We start from the raw sequence: 19,542 nt of genomic DNA, 5'->3' as shown, positions 1-19,542 counted from the left end.
GAAGAGTGCCAATACCTTCAACTATAATAGTGGATTAATCTATGTCTCCTTGTGGCTCTAACCAGTTTTAGGATCACATATTTTAATGCTCTGTTTTTCTACATTACACATGAAAGATTGTTATCCCTTCCTGGATTATTGATCCTTTTATTTTTATGTAATGCCACATATCATCCCTGTTAACTTCCTTGCTCTAAATTCCTCTCCTCCTCTATCTGAAATTAATATAGTTATTTCTACTTTCTTTTGATTAGCATGTTAGCATGATATATCTTTCCACATCTTTACTTTTAATGTATATGTTATAAAGACCATATAGTTGGGTCTTGTTTTTTGATCCACTCTATTTCTGTCTTTTAATTTATGTATTTACACAATTGACTTTTAAAGTAATTAGTAATATAGTCAGATTAATATCTACCATATTTTTTACTGCTCTCTGTTACTCTTTTTCTTTATTTGTTTTGTGTTCCATTTTTATGATTTTGAGTGTTTATATTTTACTTTCTATCCTTCATTAGTATATTAATTGCACTTTTTTAAAGTGGTTGCCCTAGAGTTTGCAATATACATTTAGAATATCCAGGTTAACTTTCAAAAAATACTATATCCCATCATGAGTAGTATGAGTAGCTTATTAAAAAATCCTTAATTCCTCCCTCCCATTTCTTACGTCGCTGCTAGTACTATTTTCACTTATACATAAACTTATCTAAGGAGCTACACATCTATACAAAAGCATACATAACCAAATATATTCTTGCTGTTATTCTTTTGAAAAAACTGTTTTTAGATCAATTGAAAAATTAAGTTTTATTTTAGTTTTATTTATTCATTCTCCAATGCTTTTCTTTTTATGTACATCTAAGTTTCCAACCTATATTATTTTCATTCTCTCTAAAAACTTCTTTTAAAATTTCTTGTAAAGCAGGTCTACTGCCAATAAATTATCTGCATTTTATTTGTCTGATAAAGTCTCTATTTCTCCTTCAGTTTTAAAGGATAATTTTATAAGGTATAGAATTCTAGATTGATGGGTTTTTTATCTTCTCAAAACATTGAGTGTTTCACTCCACTCTCTTTATGCTTGCATTTCTTCAGAGAAGCTGGATGTAATTCTTATTTTGTTCCTCTATAGGTTGTTTTTTTCCTCTAGTTTCTTTCAAGATTTTGTCTTTATTTTTGATTCTCTGAAGTTTGAACATTATATGCTTAAGTGTAGTTTATTGGGCATTTATTCTGCCTGGCATTTGATAATTTCCCTGGATCTGTGGTTTGGTATCTGACATTAATTTTGGGGAATTTCTCAGTCATTGTTGCTTCAAGTATTGGCTTTTGGTTTTTTTTTTGTTTTTTTTTTTTCTTTCTCTCCTCTTTTTTTCTGTTACTCCCATTACACATATGCTATACCTTTTGTAGTTGTCCCATAGTTCTTGGGTGTTTTGTTCTTTATTTCTTCCCAGTCCTTTTTCTCTTTGTTTTTCAGTTTTGGAAGTTACTTTTGTCATATCCTAGAGTTTAGACGTTCTTTCTTCAATCATGTCTAATTAGTGAGCCTATCAAAGGCATTCTTCATTTATGTTAGTTATTTTGATTTTTAATATTTCTTTTTGATTCTTTCTTATAATTTCCTTGTTTCTACTTACATTATGCATCTATTTTCGCATGCCCTCCACATTTTTCATTAAAATCCTTAGCATTTAATCACAGTTCAAAAAAATATAGTCCAGTAATTCTAACATTTCTGATATTTCTGACTCTGGTTCTAATGCTTGTTCACTCCCTTCACACTATGCTTCTTGCCTTTTAGTATGCCTTGTAATTTTTTGTTGAAAGGCAAACATGTTGTACTAGATAGAAGGAATTGTGTTAAATAGATCTTTAGTAGTGTAGTGGTAATGTGTAGAGGGAGGGAAGTGTTCTATAGTCCTATGATTCAGTCTCAGTAAACTTGGACTGTGAACTTTACCAGTACTTCTCAGTTTTTCCCCATTTAGGTGGGGCAGGGTGACTGGTAGGGGCTGATGTGTCCTTCCCTTCCCTCACGTGAAAGGCTGAGAAGGTTGGATTTGGATATTTCTCTTCCTCCATGTGGAAGGCTAGAGGGAGCTGGAATTGAGCATGTCTCTTCCCACAGACAAGTTAGTCTCTGATAAATTTCTGCCAGTTTAAACTCTGGTAATAGAGTTTCACCTGAAGTCAGACCTTGTTAAGAAGTATAGAATGCTCTGGCATATTTAAAAGTGGCTTCTTTTCCTCTCCCTTGCCAGAAGCACAAGTGAATTTTTCTCCTATAATCACTGTGAGAACCTGATAGAGCTTCTGCAGGTAAAACTCACAAAAGTGTGGGAGACTCACAGTGACTGTGGGCTCCTGGAGTCTTTAACTCTTTTATTTGTCCACAATGAGCCTCCAGCAGTTTGTTCATTATAGTTCATGTCTTCTTTCCCTGGCACTGGTTCCCATGGAGGTTTCTGATTGTGGCTTTCTGCTCTGGGAGGTTGTGATTCTCTGTATCTGCCTGTCTATCTCTGCAATTTTTGAGGGCAGTGGCCTCATGTCTCTATCATATCAAAGAAGGGTTGTAATTTTTCAGTTTGTTCAGCTTTTTATTTGTTAGAATGGAGTGGCAACTTCTGAATAATTTACATGCAGATAGGAACTGGAAGTTGAAAGTTAGTTTTTAGTTTTTGTTGACTCTTTCCCTGTTTGAGTCGCTACCTCTATCTGTGTTCTGAAAATGACAGCAACATTGTAGTTAAAGCATTTCATCTTCAGAATTTCACAAGACCTCCTAGTCATCACAAGAATTTTTAATCATAGGTTAATTTGAAAAGCATGATAAGTAAAGATAAGAAACAAAATGATTTAGATTATATTAATCATTTGAGCTCCCTATTTGAGTCATGTGATGGTTTTTTTTAGAAAATGTGGAAAATCAAAACGTTGAGATGTATCTGCAGATAAATTAGTATTGGCTGTTTGAGAGTAGACACTTGGATATATAATAGGCATTCTAGAAACACTTGTTGACTCACCAACTGATTGATATAATCTACCCTAATTGTCAATCTGAAATAGTTGACCAGTAGTGTAGTACATGATGACTTTTACAAACCCTGATAATAATTAGAATGTGTTAAAAGTAACAAAGCTCTAAATAGCTATTAGTATTAGGTGTATTCTTTCCCTTAGAAATGACAGAATTTTCTTCTCTTAAACATTTAAAGTTAATGTAGTTCTGTAGTTCTAAAACTGGGCTGAGGCAACTGTGTTAACTTTAGCAAACTTAACTTGGGACCTATGAGATATTTAAAATATTTAAAGACAGCAACATCTGCTTAAATAATTATGATTAAGTTGTTTGGGCCTAATTACTTAATACATGCAGCTGTTATATAATTCTTTTACCCTAGGGCACCATGAAAATACCCTGAGACACCAAGGACTCTGTAAACAGAGAGTGCCTGGGGACTTCTGATAAAAAACAATTATCAAAATATGAGTATATGGTCCATATCAGGAAAGTCAAGACTGAAATTCACTCATCATCATTAAAACATATGAAATACTATGAAAATAAATATATGAACCTCACTTTGGTAGCATAATGGTGGTTAATTTACGGAATATAAGTAGTAATTCCTAATACGTTGATTGCAGAAGCTCCAATTTAGGTCAGCGCTTTAGGGTTCATAGTACAGTTGGCCCTTCAACAGTGAGAGTGATAGAGGCACTTACTCTCTGTGCAGTGGAACACACGGCTGTCACTTTGCGGTTGGCCCTCTGCATGGTGGTTCCACAGCTGCTGATTTAGCCAAATGGGAATTGTGCAGCAGTTGTAGTACGTATTCATTGGGAAAAAATCTGCATATAAGTGAGGCCACGTGGTTCCAACCCCATGTTGTTCAAATGTCAACTGTACCTTGGCCAACAGAGAGAATGTTAACAAAGGTCATTATGTTCCCACATACCTGTATACGCCTATTTATCTCATAGATAATGCCAGTTACAACAATACTGGATGATATTTACCAGTTGGCTGAATGTTTCCACTACTCTGTGGACAAGGCACTGGATGAAAGATCTTACCTTGTGGTGGATTGTCTAAATAGCATCCAAACATCCAAACATACATACATATATACATACATCATGCCCCAAGGGAATTCATAATTGAAGGCTGAATCCCAGCCACAGATGGGATTTGATAATCTTTGAATGATAGTTAAGGATAGTTAGTTAATGCTTCAGTTTTCTTAATAAAAAAAAATTTGGTATACCTATTTCAAATCTTTAGATGTTTAAGAAAAAAACTTACATACTAAACTTTTCAATACATACACCTTGGTCCTGATTTTAATTTAGAATAATTTTACTACTTTTGTTTTGAAATGAGAGGGTCAACCAGTGTTGCCCCCACACTTCAACAAAAACAAGTTCACATAGAGATATAATGTTCAGTTGAAATACCAGTATGAGCTATATATAAGATTTAAAATTTTATAGTACCCACATTAAAAAATAAGTAAAAAGAAATAAAATGAAATTAATTTGTGTAATACATTTTACTAAACTTAATATATCTAAAATATTATCAACATGTAACAAAAATTATTTGTAAGATATTTTAGATGTTTGCTTTCATACTGAGTCTCGTACTAGTCTGAAATCTAGTTTTTTTTTTTTTTCCATTCAGTGCACCTCATTTTGGACTAGCCACACTTTATTTTTTTTAAACATTTTTTTATTGAGTTACAGTCATTTTACAATGTTGTGTCAAATTCCAGTGTAGAGCACAATTTTTCAGTTATACATGAACATACATATATTCATTGTCACATTTTTTTTCGCTATGAGCTACCACAAGATCTTGTATATATTTCCCTGTGCTATACAGTATAATCTTGTTTATGTATTCTACATATGCCTGTCAGTATCTACAAATTTTGAACTCCCAGTCTATCCCTTCCCACCCTCCTCCCCCTTGGCAACCACAAGTTTGTATTCTATTTCTATGAGTCTGTTTCTGTTTTGTATTTATGTTTTGTCTTTTTTTTTTTTTAGATTCCACATATGAGTGATCTCATATGGTATTTTTATTTCTCTTTCTGGCTTACTTCACTTAGAATGACATTCTCCAGGGACATCCATGCTGCTGCAAATGGCATTATGTTGTCATTTTTATGGCTGAATAGTATTCCACTGTATAAATATACCACATTTTCTTTATCCAGTCATCTGTTGATGGACATTTAGGCTGTTTCCATGTCTTGGCTATTGTAAATAGTGCTGCTATGAACATTGGGGTGCAGGTGTCTTTTTGAAGTAGGGTTCCTTCTGGATATATGCCCAGGAGCGGGATTACGGGGTCATATGGTAAGTCTATTCCTGGACTAGCCACACTTTAAATGCTTAATGGGTACCTTATTGGACAACAGTGGAGCAGACTGTCTTATTGTAGGATCACCTGTTATTGCTTATAAAAAATCCAGATTTCTTAATCTTACCTGACACTTACTGAATCAGAACCTCTGATGGAGGGTCTTATGATCTGAAATTTAGAAATTTTTCCAGCTGACTCTTCTGCATGTTAACATTTAAGAATCATTTTACTTCTAAGAGTGGTGAACAATTAATCCCTTCCCACCTTCTCTCTCTCTCTCTTTCACTCACACACACACACACACACACACACAGAGTGTTAATCTCAGTTAATTACTGTCTTTCTGGAAGAGGGAGTAAATTCTCTTTCTTCCATTTCCCCTTTCCCAAGTATATGGTGTTGGAAAAAAATCTGTGTTTTCCACAATGATTAGAAAAGACAACAAGTAATGTGACTCTTTATAAATAAAAGGAATGCTACCAAAATATTAGTATCTTAGGTCAGTCTGAATACTCAATAATTTGTGAGTCCATTTTATATTTTCAAAATGTAAATCCATATACTTTTGAATACAAGAACATGTGAGAGTCATTAGGTAACTCCACTGGACTGCTTTTATATGCTAACTCTAAGGAATTCAGGTATAAGAGAACAGGCCTCATAGCCCAGTGCTGGCTCAGACCCTGGGGTTGGGTATCAGATAGATCTAGGTTCAAAATCCAGCTCCATGGTGTGTCCTTGGACACTAGGTTTACTATTCCCATGCGTAGGTGTTCTTTTCATGAAATGGGAGTGATGAGTGTTCCAATACCATAGGTATGGTTGTAACAATTGAATGGGATAAAATGAAGATCCGCACAGTACTTAACATGGTACGATTCTTCTGTGGTTACCACACCATCCTTTTTGGGTTTTGCCAGCTAATGAGAGAATAAACCCTAATGCTCCTCATGCATGTATTTATTTTTGGAAATATATTTCTTGGCAGAAATAATTCACTTATTTTTATTCAAAGCGTTCAAATTCCGAGAATGTCTGCTAGACAAGAGCCACATTTTGGCCATGATCAGCTGCCACTAATCCTGAAGTTGGGCTTTTCTGTTCGAGTCAGTGGTGGGCTACTCAGTGGGATGTACCAGGAACACAGATAATTTACCAGGCACAGTTTATTAGATTCTCCCCCCGCCTCTTTTTTTTAGAGTCAAAACATTTTCGGTCAATTTTATGCTTTAAGGTTGAGTAAACATTACTCAGTACTTCCTGAATGAGTTTGGGACAGTCAGGGAATTGGTAAAGATGTGACCATAATACTTCTTTTTCCTCACAGAGATCATTGATCATCACATCCCCCGAAGTATCAAGTGTTCATGAAAGTTAAAGAGTAAAAACATTAAATGTCTCAAAAGGAACATTGCATCCCTTTTCTAGAGGCCAGTGACTTTTTACACACTTCCTGTTGGTGAAGCAAATACAAACTGAATTCTTGTGTTAAACGTGTTTACTTTTGCACCCAAAACAGTAATGCAGACAGTGTGTTTCAATTAAAAGGGACCCTGGAGCAAAAATGTGTTACAGTCAGGGGTAGAAGCAGAGTGTGTCATTATCTCGTAGGCACAGCAGTCAAGATAATGAACAGCTAAGGAGACTGGACAATGCAAGGTGAAGTATGACTTGTCATGGAACTGTCAATAGACTCCGAGCTCCCTTTCCATTAGGTGCCATTGAATTGCAGGGAGGTTTTGAGCAGCTGGAGGGAAAAAGAGCTAAAATAAACGTGGCTTGAGAGTTCTTAGTAATTTTAAGCCTGATTTAATATTTTGCCATTATTACTGGAAGCCTTAAATCAATGATTTCATTGTTTAATTCCTCTTACTCTGGGAGTTGATGGTCTGGGTTTGTCCTCTGTTGCGTTGACCTTGAAACAGAAATTCCTTAAGGATTTTTTTTTTTTTTTTTGTCCTTTGAGGGGATTTGTTTTCCTGTTGTTCTTCTTCTTTAGTATGGAGTGTAAGATTCAAATAAGATTTGGAACTCTAACACTGCCGAAAGGCATTAGGATACTTTATAAGTTATAATGAGAGATGGACTGAAGATGTGTTGGTTTTGCATAAACGTGGATTGCTGCTGGGCTGAGTTCAAGCGTAAGCACCCACCGTGGATAAAAGCTAGATAACAGATAGACCCCCCCCAAAAAATCATAAAAAAGAATCAGGTTGGACTTCAGATGAAAACTTCACTAATATTCTAAATCCTAGAAGATATATTGAAAATAGATCTGTGTCTGGTGATGGCAGAGATCAAGGAATAGTAAGTGTAACTATTTTGGGTTCATTAATGTATTCATTCAGCATGTATCGGATACCCACTTCATGCCAGGTGGTGTTCTAGGTCCTGGGGACAGGGGACTGACAGTCAAGGTCTCTGCTCTGATGTAGGGAGACAGATAAGAGATGAATAAACAAATGAACAGGACGACTGCCCATCGCAGTGAGTGAGAGGAGGAAAACAGGACCGGGGGGTGTGGGAGAGCCACTGAGGGTCCTGGGCATGTGCTCAGTAACGACCTCTCGGAAGATAACGTCTTTTCAGTCGAGAGGGAGAGCGGCTGGAAGAAGGGAGATCTAAGTATAAGCAGAGGAAGGATGCAGGAAGCAGCTACCATCTTTCTGGCTTCCTCTTCAGTGCTTAAGTTCGCCCTTCTTCCCCTCGGGCATGGATGTTGAGATCTTTCTGGTAAGTCTAGTAGGTTTCATCCTTCCCAAATCTTGTAGAAATGTCCAAATTGGTAGACACATTGTAAATTGTTGGAAGGTAGCTCAGGGCTTTTTCACTCCCTTTAGTCCTCGTATAAGAATCTCTCTGCTCTCATAATATTAGGGAGCCTGGAGTCTGTTCCTAAACTCACCTTTTGACTCTCCAGGGACAAACCTTGTGTCTGAACAGATTCTCTGTATCCCTAGTGCTCAGTGCCAGGCCCAGAGTAGATGCACTGTAAATATTTTCTGCATAAAAGAAAGGATGGGAAAGAAAGTCTCAAAAAGTCAAGCTGTTAAGTCAGGTTCTCATGAATAGTTCCTGAATATACTTCCAGGAAGGTGCCAAGTTCAAGGTCTAGGATCAATTTCAAAAAGAGCATAGAAATGTAAAAAATTCTGGATCTCACCTTTGGAGAACTCTTATTGATCGGGAGTGACATGTGTGCATTGATTTTTGTCTTTTTTCCCTAAGTTCTCCAGTTGAATCTTATCAGTAAGCAGTTTGGGGGTGCTGTTTAGGGAGGTAGGTGGGGGAGAAACTAAGATTTACCTTTTCCAAGGCTTTCTTGACTTTTGTTGTTTTTTACTAATTTACTCCCTTAGTAAGTGGTATATTTGAAGTGGAGCCAACAATCGAGATTATTATTTTATTTAAGACATCAAAAACAAACTTAAGGTTACCAAAGGGGAAAGGTTGGGGAGGGATAAAGTAGGAGTTTGGGATTAGCAGATACAAACTACTATATACAAAATAAACAACAAGGTCCTACTGAATAGCACAGGGAGTTATATTTAATACTTTGTAATAACCTATAATGAAAAAGAATATGAACAAGAATTATATATATATGTATAACTGAATCACTATGCTGCACATCAGTAACTAACCCAACTTTGTAAATCAACTATACTTCCATTAAGAAAAAGAATATAGCAGATAAAGGCAGATTTACATTTAAATTCGAAATTCAGAAGGCAAATGGACCAAATACAGGTCTTCTCTTTTGAAATATGTACAAAATCTGATCATCTGTACCAGCTCCCAGTCTTAACAATGAAATCAGTTCTCTTAATAGCCAGAAAGTTATACCAATTGAAACATATTTACTAGTGTCTATATTCACATCCCCAAAGCTTTGGATAGTTAGGGTTTTAGATTAGAATTCAACTTTCCCCCCCCCTATTAAATGTCAGCCGGGCGAGTTGCATTAATGACGGTGGTTATGTTTGAATGTAAATGGGGGACATCTGGCGATATCAGGAGATCAAACGCTGGGAGTCTGCAGGGTGACTCTCATCTGTTTGTCACCCAGCAGGTGTAATGGATGGCAGGCATGTGGGCTCTTTGCCCAAGTGAACGTACAGACCTAATATATCGAGGGGAGAAGTTTCCTGTGCAATTTTAAAGCATCCATCGCAGCTCAGGAGAGGTATATGGGGAGGGGATGGGGTGGATATTTTCCACTGCGCCAATTGCTTTAGTAAAATTGCCGCTTTCTAGCCTACGGGCATTTCCCTTGTCCCGTTTCAACAAACTTCCACCAGCCCAATTTGTTATTCAAAAATTTATGGAAAATGTATGTTAAAGTGAAAAGGGTACATTGTGCAGAAAAGAGAAGCAGCTTGTAAGCATATCATTATGTGTGAGCCATGGGGCCCGCAGATGGCACTTGTGCTCAGAAGCGAGAGCGGTGCCAAAAGCTAAACTCTAAATACATTGAAATCACATATCTTTACTTAAAAATGGAGTATTTTGGAAGGAAAAGCAGATGATATTTAAGTACACAAGGGGTATTCTTTTGTTCCTCATAGAATAGAGCCCTTTACCAAAGTCGTTGCCTTCTAAGTGTGCAGTAAGCCGCTGATTCCTCAAATTCCCCAGAGGATTTAGTGGAGGTGCATGGCTCAGTTCTTAATAGGATTAACCATTGAGGTAGTACCTTGCTAGGAGAGCGACCCTTCAAGTCTCCTTGCAGTTATTGAAAATTAAAGGATTTGTTTTGATTACTGTGTTCAATGCTAACAGCAAACCTTTGTTTTGCACATTAGAAATAGTAGCAAAAAAATTATCATGACATACGGGCTTCTTATTTTAATTGAAAATAAATTTAGTTCTTACACTGTGCCAGTCTTTAATTAATTAGGGGGAGGGTAACGACAGAGATGAAGGCATTTGTTTGCTACTTAATATAATGATTTTCTGGGACCATATTTTTTTTAATATAGTAATCATGCTGATTTCTTGTTGGGAGTGTGGTTATATTTATTTTTCTGGGAGAATTTTTATCTTAAAGGATACAGTTCATGCTTGTGGGATGAACATGGGAAGGAAATAACCAGTTCATTTTTATTTCTTCTTCGGGAAGAGCAGTGTTATTTCCACTAGCACCTTATACAATGAGTGTTTTAGCTCTGAAATTAATTGGAATTGAGGTAGCCTTAATTTTTATCAATGCCATTAGATCTGACAGCAGTGTGATTAAAATAGGCATTATTTGTATTAAAAACTTAGAATATAACCTTTTATTTTAATATTCTAACAGCTTCATCTGTTCAGTGATTGTACTTTTAGAAAATCCCAAAATATAATTATATCTATATGACATTTGGAATATGGGATCTTTAGTTTTCAAAATATTGCCAACACATGTTACTTCCACATTTCTCCACCTCCTTTTCCCTCTCTTATTCTGAAATACTGAACACAGAGTAAATCCCTTCCAATTCAGTTGACCTGTAATAAGTCGATGTGCATGTGTGAGTGAGAGAAAATTGTGTGTGTGTGTGTGTGTGTGTGTGTGTGTGTGTGTGTGTGTACTGAGCAGTGTGACTAAAGGGGAGAAATATGAATTATTTTTTTTAAGGAAATACAATTTCATTATTTTCAGCCAATTACAGAGAAAACATAGTGATGGCTGATAAAGTAAGAGAAGTCCCACTGGTGCTTATTCTTAATGCAAAGATACGAATCAATTATGATTTGTAGTAAATTGATCATTTCAAATTTGAGTGCCAATAAAGCAAACTTAAAGGTGCTTCAAAAGATTTTGTACACAGACTAGATAACTGTATTGAATCTATTATTTTTTCTGTGAAAAATCTCCTACTGTGAAAAAATTATTGTAGACCAGCCCTGGTCAGTGTTCATGTATTTGGAAACCAAATTCCTTATAAACTGAATGCCCTGAACTTTTTTCCATCGGCTTCTTTTGTAGTGTTATAGCATTTGGTGGAATGCTGTGGCTGTTTGTATCCTCCTGTTATTCCGTATTCCAGGTCATGCTCTCTCCAAGGTTGACTGTGCGTTGATGTAAAGTTTTAGGTGGTTGGTTCACTTGATAACTTGTTCTCTTGCTCACCTGAATAACCTTCTCTGGGTGGTGAAAGTGTAGGAAAGAAGTTCAAGCGTCTCCACGTCAGGAGATTAATACGATGGACAATTAAGTTACTATTTGAAGCTGTCATGGGAGATAGTTGAGGGGGTCAGATTAACAATTGAAGAGTTTGCTGATAGACTGGGGTCAGATATGATGACTACTAAATTATGGTCCTGACTGAGCAGTCTGGGAAATGGGTTAAAAAGAGATGGCTACCATACACAAAAGTCAAACTCTTTTAATGATTTCGAAAGCATTCTTTTATTCCATGGGTTAGCTCTCTGTCTATCCATATTTAAAAAGACATGATGATAATTTTGTAAATCTGTTTATATGTTTCAATGCAAATCCAATGCCTCAGAATGTTTCACTGTAACTCAATCTCAAGCAATGTCTTAATGTCTTTTGGCAAGGTTTTTTTTTTTTTTCCTTCAAGATTTCAAAATTTCTCCAAAGGACCCATGTCCATTCCTCAAAGTAAAGGAAATGAATCATCAAGGGTTCCACAGAGACCTGCAGGTTTCTTCTTGAGCCAGTTTGTCTTTGAAAATGGTATATGGTAAATTATATATTGTATCCTAATGCTATTCAGCAAGTAAACAGTCTTTATGTGATGGAGTACTGTTTTAATTGTCCTCTAAGCCTCCGTGTAAATGCTATTTTACATACTTTGGCAAAAACGAATGAACCTCAACTATCTATAAATTAATTATAATTACTGTCTGACTTAATGATTTCTTTTGCATTCCTTTTTAGATTTATCCCTCTGAAGCAAACATTATTCTAGGCTGCGATGCACGATTATTAGTTCAAGTTAGAGTGATTCTGTATAAAATGGGCCTCATATTTATTCATCCAAAAATAAGCAGGAAGAGAGTGAATATTTTATAAAACTCCAGGAATTTCTCTATCAGATAAGCCTTAAGCAAAATAAGATTCGACCCTTTCAAAATTGCCTAATGAATTGGTATTACGTGGCATGTCTTTTCCACTTCTGTCGATTTTTTTCCCACTTTTATTGAAATCTTTGAACATAAGCTTTGGATCCGAGATTCTGTATTTGAACGTTGAAAATATGATTGTGTTTTGATTGGTTTGGTGCATCTCTATGATAGGAACCACGTATTCTGAGCAAAATTATGCCAGAATTTGACAGGTTATTGTGGAAATCTCTCTGTGGGAGCGAAGATGATTTACATTAATTGAAGTGTTATCCTTAAGAGTGAAAATTCAGAGATTCCATATAGTGAGAAAACGAGGCTTATTTGCCCACATGTTTTGGAGGGAATAAAATATAAAAATAGAGAGATGCGGTTTTACGTTTATTCTAAGCATACCTTGTCGATATGTGCGATGTCGGTCAGAGGCACCAAAGAGTGTGCTCTGCTAATTATCTCTAACATATACTTGACAGTTCTGTAATCTGTTTGTCACAGCCGCAGTGGGCCTTCAGATCCTCTGGGAGGCTTCAGGGGCCTCCAGATGTTTTGAAATGTTTTCTCGGGGCTCTGTCCTCCTCAGATCCAGCCTAGCTAGCTTGGGGATATCAATGCATTTCAAATAGCATATGTGATGAGGTTGCTCTCTTTGCTCCACTGTACAAATTTGCCATTAAAAGCAAATAAAATATGAGCTCCTCTTCCCTCCCCTGTAGACAGAGGAGCATGCCCACCACCCCAGGGGTACTTTCTGCACCACAGATTGACCTCATGCTCTCCTTTGGATAAGAGAAGTGAGATGCATTGGACAGCCATCACTTCACTGGAGAGATTTCTTTGCACAAAGCAGCGTTATATTTTCCTTGTTTGTATCTAATAGCTTTGCTTTCCTGTGACTTTCGATGTGTCTTTCTGATGCATAGGACTAGATGGCAACATTTCAGGGCTTGGCTTGCAGCTCCCACTTCAATGCCCCTCCCTCAGGGTCTGCCCCAGGTCCTTAAACAGCTTTAGTGCCTGCCCATAAGCACTCAGATGCAGATACAAAGATCTGATTTCCTTGTTAACTACTATCATCTTCTGAGGGAAGGCTGTCCCATAGAAATGTAATGCAAACCCCATGTTATTTTAAAATTTCTAATAGGCACATTGAAAATAATGGAAAGAAGGTGGTGAAATTAGTCATGTTAATTAATATATGATATCAAGCATTATCTTTTCAATGTGTAACCAGTACAAAAAATGTTATCAAGTTAGTTTACATTTTTTATACTGAACCTGTGAAATCGTGTGTGCATTTTACAGCATGTGTCACTGCAGACTAGCCACATTGTAAGTGCTCTGTAGCCAGTAAATAGCCCTGTGTGGCTGGTGGCTCCTCTGTTGGACAGCATAGATCTTGAGCTTGAACTATTATCTGCTACATGATCTATTAAATGTTTATCAAATAAATAGGAGAATGGTACTAGCTGGTAGGTCTTAGTATATCAAGATCAATTAACAATTGTCTGCATCATAAAATTTATTTCATTGCAAGTCCAAATGCCTCATTATCAAATTTCCATACTAAGTTAGTAGAAAGATCTTTTATTTGGACTTCGAATATTTCTTTTTCAAGTAAGGCTCCGGTCTCTAAACATTTATAGGAATAGTAGAATGCAAAATGCCGTGAGAACTCTGAAATTCACTCGTTTGACCGCATCATTTCATTTTCTTCTGCTGTGTGGAATGAAACCCACATACTCATATTTTTTATGTCTGTGAAACCTTTTGTTTTTATGCATTAGAAAGAAGTCAATTAATTTGCATTTACTAATCTCCCACTCCTCACACTGTAATATCATTCTCTTTATATCTAAAGGGAAAATTTCTCATATTTCTTTTCAGCCTATAAACTTAATTTCCATTAAGAAAACTGGTAGTTTGAATGAAGATAACAACATCTTGCAAATTTTACTTCTATTCTCTGACTTTCTGTGAATTTGTCTAGATCATTTTGTTTTGTGGCACTTGTGTAAAATATGTAATCTGATATTTATTTAACTTTTCTGATTTATATGTTTAATGATGGAAAAATCTATCTCAAAGATGCAACTTGAGGCATCCCTAAATGACTCCCCAAATGTCAATGATATTTAATTAATTTAAATTGCTTGTTTTGTAATACTTTTAAAAAGAATATTTAGATTTCTCAAATTTCCTATAAACATTAAATGAAAAGTTAAAATAATTTGATTGAATCAGCCGTGGACCCAGATGAACTGCGATCAGTAATCTAGAAAGTACATTTCTATTAGAGAAAAGGGTTTGGAATAAAAAGAGATGGATGGCATTGTCCTATTTATGCACAATTTTGTGAATTCCATATGAATTTATTTATAGAGGGATGTCTAGAAAGGTGTTAAACCCACATGAAGCAGCAGTTATCACTGGCTGATGTGCTTTTGAATGGCTTTTACTGTCTTTGTTTATTCAACTGTACCTCTTGTTATAATTATACTATAAAGGAATTTTCAACAATAAATTTGAAAACATAGATTTCACTGTAGTTACATAAAATCCCATATGTAAAATCTTAACAGAAATTTAAATTTTGAAAAAAGATAAAGTTTAGTTGTAGTATAATTAATAAGGTATTTAATTTTAATCAATATATATTATCTGATGTGTCAATGCAGATGAAAACCTAATAAATAACATTTGGTAAATGCATTGCCTTAAAGCATGCGTTGTTTGTTACTGAATATTTGATGAGTGAAATATACTGGTCAAAAAATCATTTCCATTTATCCAATTGACAAATATTCATAATGCCTATTGTAAAATACGGGGTGAATTGATACTTCAGAAAGCAGATTTTTATGTAATTCTACGTCACTAATAAAAAAGTAATAATAGCTAACATTTACTACGTACCAGTCATTGAGTGAGTTATCTATGTAATCCTGACAACAACCCCATAAGTCAGATATTGTTATTAGCCCTGTTTTACCCAGGAGGAGTTTAAGGAATATAGGGGATTAAAATTTGCCTTGGAACTCATGGTTATTAAATGTTTGTATCACATGTTAAACCCAAGCAGTTTAATGGTAAAGCCTGGTGATTTCATCATTGTGCCATATTGAACTGAATATGCCATGTACACTGACCATGAGTATTTTTATTCTACATTGTAGCAGAAGGCTTTTAAATTGTAATTAACATGATCTGAAATAACAAAGCCAGTAACATACCTCTTGCCTAAAATTAACAGCCGTCTTAGTATCATAGGGAATTCCTAACTTATCTTTAAAATAAATTTGTGATCTAGCTGAGGCAGATAGCTGACTCCTGCAGGCTTATCCAATAGGTCTGAAGATGAAGGTCAGCGACTGGCCCAAGGCTGTGCCGCTGTTTGCTGGGCAGGCGCACAAGCTCCGTGTGCTTCTACTGTTGAGTCTGCTTCTTATGATTTGGTACTATTCCTAATTATAAAAGTCGTTTTTAGATTCAACCCATTCGTGAATCTTCCTCAAAATATTCTTGCAATTTGATTTAGTAATAAAATTGTTAAATTGTGCCTCTTATTAGCATTAAAAACTAAAATTCAAGAGAGATTAAAGGATCAGAACCGCGCAAGTGAGTAAACAGACTTGATTATAAGGACACCTAATTATTACAAGGTAGGATATAATTAACTGCTAAAGTTGTAGCTATAAAGACAATGAAGGCCGCAGAGTTTCTAAGGAGGAAATCAGAGCACCATATTGCTTTGCTGGGCTCTGATTGCCAGGTTGAAAACTTGAGAAGAATAAAACAAAATGAAAACAAAGCAAGTTCACCCAAGGTCTTAAAATTCTGCCCACTCTTGTCAATTGGTCTTTTAAAGACGCGTAGTCTTGATCAGACAATTCTGCTTCTGTCATTTCCTTATAATCTGATTATCAAGGTACCAAAATAAGCATGATAGCCAAGCAAAGACAGCAAAAATTGTGATTAAGGTTTGTTGTCTGCCTGCTGCGTTCTTGAAACATTGTCTTTCTGTCTTATTCAATTTCATGTGGGTGGGATTTTGCCCTCTGCCTCCATTTTACAGATAAGTAGACTGAGGCTCGGGCGGTCTGAGGAATCTTGTCTGAGGTTATACTTACTAGTGAGAGGGACACAATTCAAACTCAGGTCTGCTGTGATTTAAATTCCATCCTCTGCAGGGCTTTGTGGCAAGCCCTCTTCCTGTCTGGAAGATCAGGCAGCTAGCACCCAATATTTATTCCATATTACCAGGAGTCTTGGTGGAGGGCTGAAAGGCTTTCAGAGGACTTAGAGAAGGTAGTGCCAGCAGTCTGAAAATACCACTTGCCCTGGGGAGGAAGGTGACTAGGAGTGTGGTATTCGGCAGTGGTCACTTCTGGGCACTGGCGATGGGTTCAGCCAGACTGGCCCCTCTCTCGCTCACCTGCATTACCTAGAACCCTGCCTGGGACATGCTGATGGAGGAGGGGCTCCTTTTCAGGTGTAGAGGTCAATTTCTAGTGTTCAGGAGGAGAATGATTTGAACTAAGCTGGGAAATTAGAACCACTTGTTTTTACCTGTTGTCACTCTTTGTTGCCCTCTCTTTCCAGTTTTTGCATTGTTTGTGAAATCCCTTTGCAAACTGAAGACATCTCCCAGCGTCTCCATCACTCCCCAGTTCTCCTGGCCAGGGGGGAGTCATTAGGAAATGAGCCCCAAATCTCTGTTGATGATTTCAGACATGTGGCCTTGGAAGGACGGTAACCACAATGACAACTCTGACAACTGACAAATACTGTAGGGTCTGTGTCCCAGGCACCGTACTAGGAGCTTTGATGGATTTTGGAGTTTCATCTTCAAAACATTTCTGTGAAATAGGTGCTATTATGTCCTAATTTTTAGGTTATGAAAGCTTAGGTTATTTGCATAGAACAAGTTGTGTCAGAGTCAGGGGACACCCCAGTATATAATACACTCCCATATCCTATTGACTGTGGCACAAACTAGCAAGTATTTGAATTTAAAAGTTGGCAAAATAATGTTCAAATGGTATGGATGAGCAAGTAATACATTTTAAAATGAAATGAAACATTTGTAAATGTGAAGAGCAGACTTAAATTCTGTATGTTGCCAGAAAGATGCATTTATTTTTTATTTTTTTTTTAATTGAGGTATAGTCAGTTTACAATGTTGTGTCAATTTCTGGTATGCAGCACAATGCTTCAGTTGTACATGAACATACATATATTCGTTTTCATATTCTTTTTCACCGTAAGCTACTACAGATATTAAATATAGTTCCCTGTGCTATACAGTATAGACTTGTTTATCTATTTTATATATATTAGTCAGTATCTACAAATCTCAAACTCCCAGTTTATCCCTTCCCACCCACTTCCCCCATGGTAACCATAAGTTTGTTTTCTATGTCTGTGAGTCTGTTTCTGTTTTGTAAATAAGTTCATTTGTCTTTTTTTTAGGTTCTATGTATAAGTGATATCATGTGATATTTGTCTTTCTCCTTCTGGCTTACTTCACTTAGAATGACATTCTCCAGGGCCATCAATGTTGCTGCAAGTGGCATTATTTTATCATTTTTTATGGCTGAGTAGTATTCCATTGTATAAATATACCACAGCTTCTTTATACAATCATCTGTCAGTGGACATTTAGGTTGTTTCCATGTCTTGGCTATTGTAAATAGTGCTGCTATGAACATTGGGGTGCATGTATGTTTTCAAATTAGAGTTTTCTTTGGAATATATACCCAGGAGTGGGATTGCTGGATCATATGGTAACTCCATTTTTAGCCTCATTGTAGTTTTGATTTGCATTTTTCTGATAATTAGTGCTATTGAGCATTTTTTCATGTGCCTATTGGCCATTCATATGTCTTCATTGGAGAATTGCTAGTTTAGGTATTCTGCCCATTTTTGGATTGGGTTATTTGTTTTTTTCTTATTAAGTCATATGAGCTGTTTATATATTCCAGAAATCAAGCCCTTATCAGTCTCATCTTTTGCAAATATTTTCTGCCATTCTGTAGGTTGTCGTTTCGTTTTGCTTATGGTTTCCCTTTCTGTGCAAAAGCTTGTAAGTTTAATTAGGTCCCATTTGTTTATTGTTGCTTTTATTTCTATTGCTTGGGCAGACTGCTCTAGGAAAACATTGCCAAGATGTATGTGAGGTAATGTTTTGTCTATGCTTTCTTCTAGGAGATTTATTATGTCTTATCTTATGTTTAAGTCTTTAAGCCATTTTGAGTTTATTTTTGTGTGTGATGTGAGGGAGTATTCTAACTTCATTGATTTACATGCTGCTATCCAGTTTGCCCAACACCATTTGCTGAAGAGACTGTCTTTATTACATTGTATGTTCTTGCCTCCTTTGTCAAAGATTAATTGAACAAAAGTTAGTGAGTTATTTCTGGGCTCTCTTTTCTGTTTCATTGATCCATATGTCTGTTTTTGTGCCAAAACTATGCTGTTTTGATGACTGTAGCTCTGTAGTATTGTCTAAAGTCTGGGAGGGTTATTTCTCCAGCTTCATTCTTTTCCTTCAGTAATGCTTTGGCAATTCTGGGTCTTTTGTGATTCCATATAAATTTTAGTATGATTTGTTCTAGTTCTGTGAAAAATGTCCTGGGTAATTTGATAGGGATTGCATTAAACCTGTAGATTGCCTTGGGCAGTACGGTCATTTTAAAAATATTGATTCTTCTAATCCAGGAGCATAGGATATCTTCCCATTTTTTAAATCTTCTTTCATTTCCTCAATCAGTGTTTTGTAGTTCTCCACGTATAATTCTTTCACATTCTTGGTTAGATTTATTCCTAGGTATTTTATTACTTTGGGTGCTATTTTAAAAGGGATTGTTTCTTTACTTTCTTTTCCTGTTGATTTATTAGTGTAAAGAAATGTAACTGATTTTTGTACATTAATCTTGTATCCTGCTACCCTGCCGAATTCTTTTATTAGCTCTAGTAGTTTTTGTCTGGAGCTTTTAGGGTCTTCTGTATGTAGTATCATGTTATCTGCATATAGTGACAATTTTTATCTCTTCTTTTCTAATTTGGATCCCTTTTATTTCTTT

Source organism: Camelus ferus, chromosome 22 (genome assembly GCF_009834535.1).
Source record: "Camelus ferus isolate YT-003-E chromosome 22, BCGSAC_Cfer_1.0, whole genome shotgun sequence".
Lineage (NCBI taxonomy): Eukaryota > Metazoa > Chordata > Mammalia > Artiodactyla > Camelidae > Camelus > Camelus ferus.
The sequence above is the reverse complement of the archived record's forward strand: the minus strand, read 5'-3'. Positions refer to the sequence as shown.